The sequence below is a fragment of the Mya arenaria genome, chromosome 3 (genome assembly GCF_026914265.1).
Source record: "Mya arenaria isolate MELC-2E11 chromosome 3, ASM2691426v1".
In the NCBI taxonomy this organism is placed as follows: Eukaryota; Metazoa; Mollusca; class Bivalvia; order Myida; family Myidae; genus Mya; species Mya arenaria.
The window spans coordinates 81379501-81389626 of NC_069124.1; the positions used below are offsets into that span (position 1 = coordinate 81379501).

At 37.7% G+C, this 10126-nt stretch overlaps 1 long non-coding RNA gene across 1 annotated transcript; it reads right to left on the bottom strand.

Moving 5' to 3' along the window:
* Nucleotides 1–467: 467 nt before the first annotated feature.
* LOC128228702 (uncharacterized) lies at nucleotides 468–1783 on the bottom strand. The gene is made up of 3 exons (XR_008259967.1): nucleotides 1677–1783; nucleotides 905–1032; nucleotides 468–598 (listed from the first exon to the last, which is right to left on the bottom strand). It is a non-coding gene; the product is annotated as an uncharacterized LOC128228702 (long non-coding RNA).
* Between the last annotated feature and the right edge of the window lie 8343 nt (nucleotides 1784–10126).

Below are 10126 nucleotides of genomic sequence, written 5' to 3' on the forward strand. Positions count from 1 at the left end.
GTGTTTTATATAAAAAATGACATAGAGCCCAACTGAAATGCCTCAGCTTGTCAAAATTTTGCTTTTCTGGTCCACTTATATACAAAGGTAACAGAACTGTTCAGTTTAACACAAGAAATTTAGTGATAATGTGTTAATAGACAGTCTAAACAACACTATATGCCAAATTGTTGGCTTCCGGGACAAATGGCGCAACAAAGGAAATGGCAAAAAAACACACCAAAACTTAAAGATTCATGACAACTGCTAGTGTTTTCATGTATGAGGTGGCTACATGATGTAGAAAATGCAGAGAAAGCATTATTATGCCCATTTTTAAAAAAAATTTACTTTAAGAATCTGTTTTGAAGGCTAGATTTGGCATTAAATTCAGAGTACAGCACTTCACTATTGTCTATAAGATGCTTATTTACACCTGATTTGCTATAAATCTCACTCATTGGAATCATTTACACACAAACAAGCACTACAGAGTTGACTAACATCTTCATTCTTCTGAAATATTGGATTCAGAGCTGCATCTCCTGGATTCAGATTGCAGGACTACCGCCTGGGGAAAAGGCCGCAGCCTAACTGGAGCTTATTGGCACATCATGATCTGCAAGCAAGACACAAAAGCAATGTTTTACACAAATAAAACTATCTGCCACTACTGTTAAAGTTTGAAAAAGGCCTGTAAACACTCATTTGAGGCATACACAACCTTTAATATAGTCATAAATGTGATAAATATGCAGAAAAGTTCATGAATTCAAAGATTTTCAGGACAAATTTAATAGAATATATAGTCTTTTGGACATTTTGCAATCAGTTTTTAACAACTCAAAGGTAAACCTCATCTTATTGAGTACCCAGATGCATTTTGCAAGCATTCAAACCAGACATGCTTAGAATTTCTTCTTACTTGGAGATGGTATTCCTTTCTTGAAAATCCTTGCCGAGAGCCGGTATGGAAAACCACAGAGACCACAGTTTTACCAGCACTGGTTCTTGTCCTTGAAAATTCCTCTGTGGCTACAGCAACCAGGCTGGCTATTAAAATAAGCAATAAATTAGGGTTTTTAAAACATTTATACTGTATTAAGGTTGTGTTTTTTAATGCATTAAGGGAAAAGGCTCTATTCTTTATGAAAGCTGCTCACTTTTTATTTATTTTGCCTTGAGAAATGTCAAGTTTTTCAATGAATAAATTGAATAAATGAATGAATTAATGAATATATATGAATGATTGATAGAATGAATTAATGAATTAATGAAAGGTGGCATTATTTCTTTAAAATTGGGATCTCATTGTGTTGCTGTGATTGTTAAAGTATATGTTTTCTTGTCCATAAGCTGAAAATCATATGCACACTAAATAAAACATCATTCTGCATCCTATGTGCAGTAAGTTTTGTTTAATTGCTTATAGAATTTGCAATTATTGTAATGTTTGCTTAAAAGAGCAAACAAAATGTGTGAATAGATGCACAATACAGACCAAAGACTGATACAAGTCAGCAGTTTCATTAGAAAATAATATTATTATCAAAGCCACATCAGAAATGATTGACAACATGAAAGAAATTCATTTAGGAATGGAACAAACAGTCTCAATGGGCTTTTATGACCAAACTGTCTCACTTTGTACTTCAGTTTGGATACCATTTTCTAATATATTATCTTGAAGTACTTACAAATTACAGCATGTTGGCAAACACCAAGTACAGCTTGGCCTCTGGTGGGCAGCTTGGTGGTGGTGGGGGGGGGGTCTTCAACAGACAGTTCCTCCTGGGTCTGCTTCCTATGTTAAAAAAATCCCTCCATTTATACTTTGGAATTGAAAGTGAGGCTTTCATTCATTAGTTACCATCATTTGGAACTATTTCCAAACATTAAATTGAAAGTGAAAGTAGTTTTTTTTAAAAATGTCAAAAATATATAAGAAAATTATATATTATTAATTTATATTATGTAATATAAGATTTTCACATTTCATACTCAAACACCAATATTCTATGGCTAAGCACTGTCAACTGGCCAAATTTCAACCAGATAGCTGTATAAATTAAGAATTTATAACAATTTAAAATAGGCCACCCCTCCAAAAGCTTCCTCTATATCAGGCGTGAGACCACAGTTATTTTTACTATATGTTTCATATAGACACTAACCTGGCTTTTGACTTTATACACACCCCAATTGAAAAACAAGGACATGGCATCTCTAGAACAATTCAAGACACAAAATATAATCACAAGAAAACACCATGTTGACCATTGACCCGACTGTCAAAATTGAGTTCAAATACATAACCCTTCCGCCAGGGAGTCAATCGGCTACAAACAACTAATTTTCAGACTTCCACAAGCTATGATTTTTCCAATATTTACATTGAAAACTATCAATTTCTGCAATAGAGTGTCAAATTCAGTCAAGTTCTCTGCAAAAAGAACATTTTTTGCTTCTTTTTCATTCAATTTTAATAAAATATTGATACTTGAACACAAGCACTCTTTGTTTCTGTATTCACATCCACATCAACGGGGGGCAGATAACTGTGGTCTTGAGCCATCTACGGCGGCGGGACCATATGCCCACGGCAAGAGACAACTAGGCTATAACCAAGACGGTAAATGGCCATTATGTTAAAATATAACACGAAGGGCACGAGCATTTGTTTACACAACCGCTTGTGAGGACTATGTTTAGTTTTATGAATTATGATAGGGAGCGGGGATAAAAACTATAACAAATACTTTGTTTACATATATCTGAAAGGTGTTTGTATAACGACAATGTATCCTTGTTTTTAAAACGTAGCACACGAATTTACGTCCTGTCGATTTTTACATGACGGAAATGGAAATGTAAAGTCTGTAAATCACTGTTTTGACAAATTCATCAGAGAAAGATTACGCGTAATGCAACTTTGACATCTGGGTTTATGCATGTCAGTTTTCTACAGAATGATTTTGAAGTATGCAATTTAAGCATCGAAAACATTAATAGCTATGATCCCATTACAGAAAAATGGGCCAAGTCTGGTATCTGTCTTGCATACGACCCCAATTCACCTTACCAATATAAATTGAGGATTGTGTACGGATACACCAGTTAAGAAACTGGTCAACATTAACGTCGCCATTAATCATGCTTGTATCAGGTGGTAAACACGTCATTTTTACGTTCGTTTTATTATATGTTATTTTTGCGTTTTCTTGAGGTTCTTGGTTTATCAAGGAGTTATTTCAGATATTAATACACCAATGATGAGCATTGAAACTGATAGATAACGAAAAATGTAATATATAATATATGGTGAATTGTCCATTTTTTTCTTATGTTCTAAAATATAATAATGATATATAAATAAATATATTTATATCGATTTGGATGTTGTTATTTTTTAAATCAAAATAAATTGGATTGTTCCGTGAACTGTAAAACAGATGTACAACTTAAAGTCATAAGACTTTCTCTGGTGAAAGAGGGGAAACCGAGAGATCTTGAGCGCGAGAGAGCAGTGTGAGAGCGAGAGAGAATGAGAGTGGAAAGGAGTTTGTATTCACTCGTGATAAACAGAGAGGTGTAATGTTCCTTGTCGGCCTGAACCCTTTATATCACGGAGTTGAAGTGTGACGTCAAAATCAGGACTGAGACTGTTAAAGGGACTAAACACCAGATGGTTCCAAAATCGGCAAATACAGTATTTTCTCAAAACAAGTCTAGAATTTTCAATACGAGCTATATGAGGCCGATCATACATCATTTATATGATAAAAATAGTATTTTGTCGCTGTTTTAGCTGAGTAGACCGTTTAAAAAGTAGTTTATCGTATAATTGTGCCCCAGTTTATAGTATATATATGTGAAAGCCACGTTATTAGTACAGATACATATACCGACTTATTTTGAAATCAACTGGGATTTTCGTGGTAGAGAAACCCAGTAAAAATTCGATTTTGGAAATGTGCAAAAACCTCGAAATATGCATGTGAAGTACGCGATGAGATACATCAGCTAATAAGTTTCAATGTGTTGTATGCAACGAAAATTGTATGCAAGTTTGCAGATATATCATCTTGTGTCTAATCCCTTTAAGCAGTTTCTCTATGCTGCAAATAAAGTACAAATGAGGAATAATTGATGAATGTTCTTTATTTCTCCGTAGATACACAACGGAGTTTCAAATATGTTCTATGAAAACAGGGGTTCTTGGAAGGAGCTACAGTGTAAGCGAAGTCGGCCATGTTGAATAAAAATTCCCCTGGATCCAAAATACAGTATATCTGGAACAGCCGAGTGGTTTTAAAAGAAACAGAGTGACTGTGATTATATGCTTGATTCTTATAGTGAGTTCTATGCTGATATAGTAGACGGCAAAAACGGGTTCGATAATTGCTGCAAGTTATATAGAATGTTGCGAATGTTGCGTGAGTTTCTAAGTCATTATGTGGATACATCTCCAACAGATGAGGGCAGCATGTTGTTCAGATAAGAAGGTTTGAGTGAATGGTGCATTTTGAAGTGTAAACAAAGCTTGTGACTTTCAAGTCTAAATTTAATAGGTTCATGGCACGTTGCTCTCTATATATTTTGTACGAATACCAGGTGCGTTGCTCAAGAGATAAGTACAGCAGATTCGATCTGAATTCGTTCGAGATCTTCTTGTTCAAATAGGGTTATGTTGTCCCAGAGAATGTCAGCAAATTCTAGAATAGGCCTGACAAAGTTAATGTTTTATAGATAATTAGTGAACTTCAATTATATCATCATATTGAAACGTTGCTACGCCTTTTAGTGAGGTTTGTGTGCCAATGTCAAGTAGCTGTTGGAGACAAGGTGACTCTGAGGTGTTTGATTTTTGACTTTCTGGATAAGGATGAAAATTGGTGGGTGAATCGGCTTGATACGTTTTCGTGAGGTAAGAAGTGTTTCAGTTTAAAACGGATTGAAGCGAAGAAGCCAGCATTTGGCCCATTCGTTTATTTTCTACAGGTCAGAGTTAAGCGTAATAAAAGCAAAAATGGGATCCTTGAAAACGATGTATAGAGTAGTATCGGCAACAAATAGCTTTGCTATCGTTGACGGTATCGTTGATATACACATTGACACTTCGCAGAAATAAAAACGGTGTAAGAGTGTACCCCAGATGTGACACAGTATCCTGAAGTGAGGTTGAGCGCTCGCAAACCGAGCTATTCTACATGGAATATGAGTTCCGTTCGGAAACTCGGACACGTAACACTTAGCACATAAAAGCTTTATGACAAATAGAAACGATAACATTGTTCAAAATTTAAACCTTATTTAAATGCTAAATGTTTTGCTTTCTTGTGATAAGAACTGTGCAATTTATGTAACTGCATCATAGAGAAATGCATTAACAGTTCACCAAAAATCCTGTCGGTGTCAATAACCTCGGCCTACTATGAAATGAACGGTGTCTGTTTTTATGTGTGAATATTTCCTTTCCTGCGGATGAAGCAGTCTAATAACACACAATGTTAATTATTCGCACGAGAATGTGTTGAAGCATTGCCCTAGTTTTTAACCGCAAATGAAATATAATAGAAATGGAATCTTAAATTCGTGTTTATTTTGTAACAAATACATTAAACTCGTCGTTTATTAAATTTGATAAAGAATACAGACTGATTTTTGATCTTCTGTAAGTGTAATGTATCCAACACAAATTACTATATTTATCATGGTTTAAAATGACTTGACAAACACATAACAAAATAAATATACCCATTCATTGTCCATTAAAAACACGTGTGTGTAAAATTACATATGTCATTTGGTAGTGTTCAATGGCTGAAAGTTCAGAGTACAAAACTAAAATGTCTGACTCCCTGCATAGTTAGAAATAAGTTGAAAATTTTCTTAGAATATCATAATGTCTTCTCCATGGTAAAACGTATTCTTTGCGATTTAAATATTGCAAGCATATTTAAAAAGTAGTGTGTTTGATATATCAGTTATATAATGTTAGGTGTCAGATGTAATATTATATATAGAAATATGCTTAAAACATACAACAAGAAGTGTCATATGTCATACTGTTGAATATTACCAGCTATTAACTATAAAATAGCTGTTGTTATCGAGAATAATCAACCCGTTTTCACCACCTTTATGTTTACATTAGCAATACACATCTAATCATTCAACATATCCGCTTGAGGGCGCCTTACAGTATTACGTAATCAAAAGATTCCCGCGCCCGCCATTTCGTTAAAGCATTTCATTGGTTAAAACTTAAAAAGAGATTCAGCGCATGCGCTAAATCGAGCGCGCAACCCCACCGATTCACTTTCGTTCAGGCAGTCGAACCGAAAGGTCAGTTTTTAAGAGCTAGGTTTGCTATTTAAGAAAAAATAGTTGAACGAATTAAAATAGTTTTGCTTAGTTAGTTGATGAATTATAGTACAGAACATTACATATACATTCAAATCATTAAATAAATGTTTCTATTTTATTTGTTTTGTCTACTTTATCAAGAACTCGATCAATTTGTCGAGGAATGAGGTTTTCAAACACGCACATACATATGTATATATAAATTGTAAATATTTATACGTCAGACGACGGTTATTGATTTTGCTTTCTTTTTCCGGATGGCATTCCCGCTTCGAGATATTGTGGAAGAGTTTCGGGCCGCTAAGCGGGCAAGGAGGACCCCTCCAGTACAGACAGGCCAGACGCCCAAATCAAACACAATCGCAGCAGTGCCCGCATCAGCCCCGACGGTGAATTCCGGTCTAGCCGCGGCTACAGCTGATGCATCTGTGGCGCTGACTACCGGTACTGTGGCTCTTGCAGATGATGGTCCTATATCGCCCATAGACTTGGCTAATACGGGGAGGGTATCCACACCTCAGGTCGCGTCATCATTCCTCGCTGGCAACGGTTTACAAACCGCCGCCCTGGAAGGCCTCCAGCCATTGAATGGGCCCATCAGCATTCCGCAGGTATCGGTCGCGAACGGTGAACAAGGTGCAGGTACGGAACATTTCCTTTCTGATCCGTTGCCTTTAACGGTTATTGATAACACAGTGAATCAGATGCCAAGTGTCTTTTCAAATGTTAGGTGCAACATCTCGCATCAGATTAAGAATAAAATTGTGTCTGGTGCATTTGTAGAATTCTCTTCTTTGATTGATTCTAAATCAGGTGTCGAGGAGTCAAATAAATCGTTAATGATAGGCCAGGACGGTCGGCTAATTATTGACAACAAGTCCGCACAACAAAAAGTTAACGACATCAGTTCGTGGACAGATGCTTTCTTAGTATACATGTCCATTTTTTTGGCTGCTCATCCGGGCAGGACTCAGGAATTGTTAAAATATGGCCGTGACATCCGGCTTGCTGCAAAAAAGCACGCCGGCCTAGGCTGGCGTGATTATGACCAGCAGTTTAGACTTAGATTAGCCGCCGACCCAACTGGCCTGTCCTTCGCAAAAATAGATTACGAATTGTGGCTTCTTTGCATGGGTCCGTCCTTGGCAGTGGTAAGCAATATTGGCAAACTTGCCGAGAAGAAATGCTTCGATTTCAATTATAGACAATGCCATCGAATAGTTTGTGCTTACCGACATAGTTGTATGTTCTGCAATCTTGATCATCCTTGTAGGTCTTGCGTTAGCCAAAGAAGTTCTATCCCATACCCCGGGCCCCGACCTGTCCGTGACGCAGCTCACCTCGCGCGGACAAGGTTTCCACTCGTCCGGGGTCGTTCCTTTACTCGCCCTTACCTCGGGTCCAAGTTCTCCCCCCGTTACTAACAACGATTCGTGCCCCGTCCGTCGTCTTAAGTACCCCGGCTACAGCCCCATAAACACATCAAATTTAGACGCATTTTTACAGCGATATCCCGATAAGGTCCATGCAACATTGTTAAGGAATGGTTTCCGATTTGGTTTTAGTTTAGGATTTGAAGGGTCGCGCGAACCCATCGATGCAAAAAATTTGCGATCGGCTAAACTCCGACCAAGCGTAGTTTTCGATAAATTGGAAAAAGAAATATTGGAGGGCCGAATGGCCGGGCCGTTCATTAGTCCACCGTTTAAAAATCTTCGAATTTCTCCCATAGGCTTGGTACCGAAGTCTGATGGCGGTTGGCGCCTTATCACTCATTTAAGCTATCCACGGGCTGGCGGTAGTGTTAATGACGGCATAGTTAGTCAATTAAAATCAGTATCGTACACAAAATTTGACACAGTGGCGGACATGATATTTAAATTGGGAAGATCAACGTTAATGGCAAAGCGTGATATAAAATCTGCATTCCGGCTACTTCCAATATCACCTAAAGACTTCGAATTATTAGGCATTAAATTTGATGGCAAAATTTATGTAAACTTAAATTTACCTTTTGGCGCCAGTTGTGCACCATATTATTTCGAGGCATTTTCGACCTTTATCCATTGGCTGGTAAAAGACATTTCAAAAATTCCATCACTTGATCATTATCTGGACGATTTCATATTTTGCGGGGCACATGGAACTGGCAACTGCCAACATTTACTTTCCACTTTCCATCAAGTATGTGTACAGTTGGGTGTACCAATTAACGATGTCAAAAGCACGGACCCTTCCACTGTAATAGTTTTTTTGGGTTTGGAAATTGATTCTTCACAAATGCTTATTAGAATACCCCAGCACAAAATCGCAGAGTTGAAGTCCCTAATTTTGCTCTATATAACTAGGAAGAAAATAACGTTGCGAGACCTTCAGTCACTCGCTGGTAAATTTTGCTTTTTCGGCCAGGCAATTCGTTCAAGCAGAGCTTTTTTGCGGCGATTTTATGATGCAATGTCCGGTATAAAACATGAATTTCATAAAATAAGGATAACAGAAGGAATGCGCGAGGACTTCCGCATGTGGCTGTTTTTCTTAACAAGTTTCAATGGGGTATGTTACATTCCCGAAAATGCTTGGTTGGAAAACGAACATTTACAACTTTTTACCGACAGCGCGGGTAGAGCCGACCTTGGCGGCGGCTGTTACTTAAACGGCAATTGGGCATTTTTTCCATGGCCTCTTGACTGGAGCAAACATGAAGTCATGAAAGACATAACGTTTTTAGAAATGGTCCCTGTGCTGCTTAGCTTGTACCTTTGGGGTCCCGAACTAAAAAATAAGAAGATAATTTTACGAATCGATAACGAGGCTTTAGTTGCCATAATCAATAAACAGTCTGCGAAATCCAAACGCGTTATGCACATTCTCAGACATTTTGTGTTAAGATGCATGCGCCATAATATTTTGTTTAAGGCTGTCCATATTCGAACAAAACTTAATAATATCGCTGATTCTATTTCACGAAAGCAGTGGGCGCGCCTTCGCCAGCTGGTACCCGACTTGGCAGAAAGGGCACCAATTCCACCACTTTTTCAGAGCATGATTTACGAAATGAGGCTCGACGACTAATTGGCTGTTCTATGTCCGGCAATACATTACAGTCGTATCAAGTCGGTTTAAACCGGTTCTCTAATTTTAGGCTTACGTATCAATTGCCAAATTTGTGGCCTCCATCCGTTGACAATTTGGTATTGTTTTTCTCATCTTTGTCACTTGATGGCTTAACCGTCAATACAGCTCGCCTCTATAAATGTGCTATCGGTGCCCAATGCAAGCTTTTTGGGTTCGCGGATACCACCGAAAATTATATAATCACTAAAATTATAACAGGCATGGGAAGGAATACACGCGCACATACAACGCGACTTCCAATAACGGCACAATTATTATGCCTTATTGTTGAAACACTCCCATCCATGTGTATAAATATGTACGAAAGTGCCCTATTTACAGCGGCATACACTTTGGCTTTCTTTGGGTTCTTCCGCGTAGGAGAATTAGCCGTAACACGACAGTCTGTTGTAAATCACACGTTAGCATTTAGTGATGTAAGATATACGAGCGACGGCAATTTATTGCTTACACTTCGCAATTCAAAGACGGATAAAGAGTCAAAGGGTTATATTATTCAGATCAATAAAACCGGTAAAAGTGTTTGCCCTGTACACAGTTTAAATATTTTTCTGGCACGCAGGCCAAAGATTAACGGTCCGTTGCTGTGTCATATGGATGGTACTCCTCTTACACGCACACAGTTTTCTTCTGTATTAAAAAA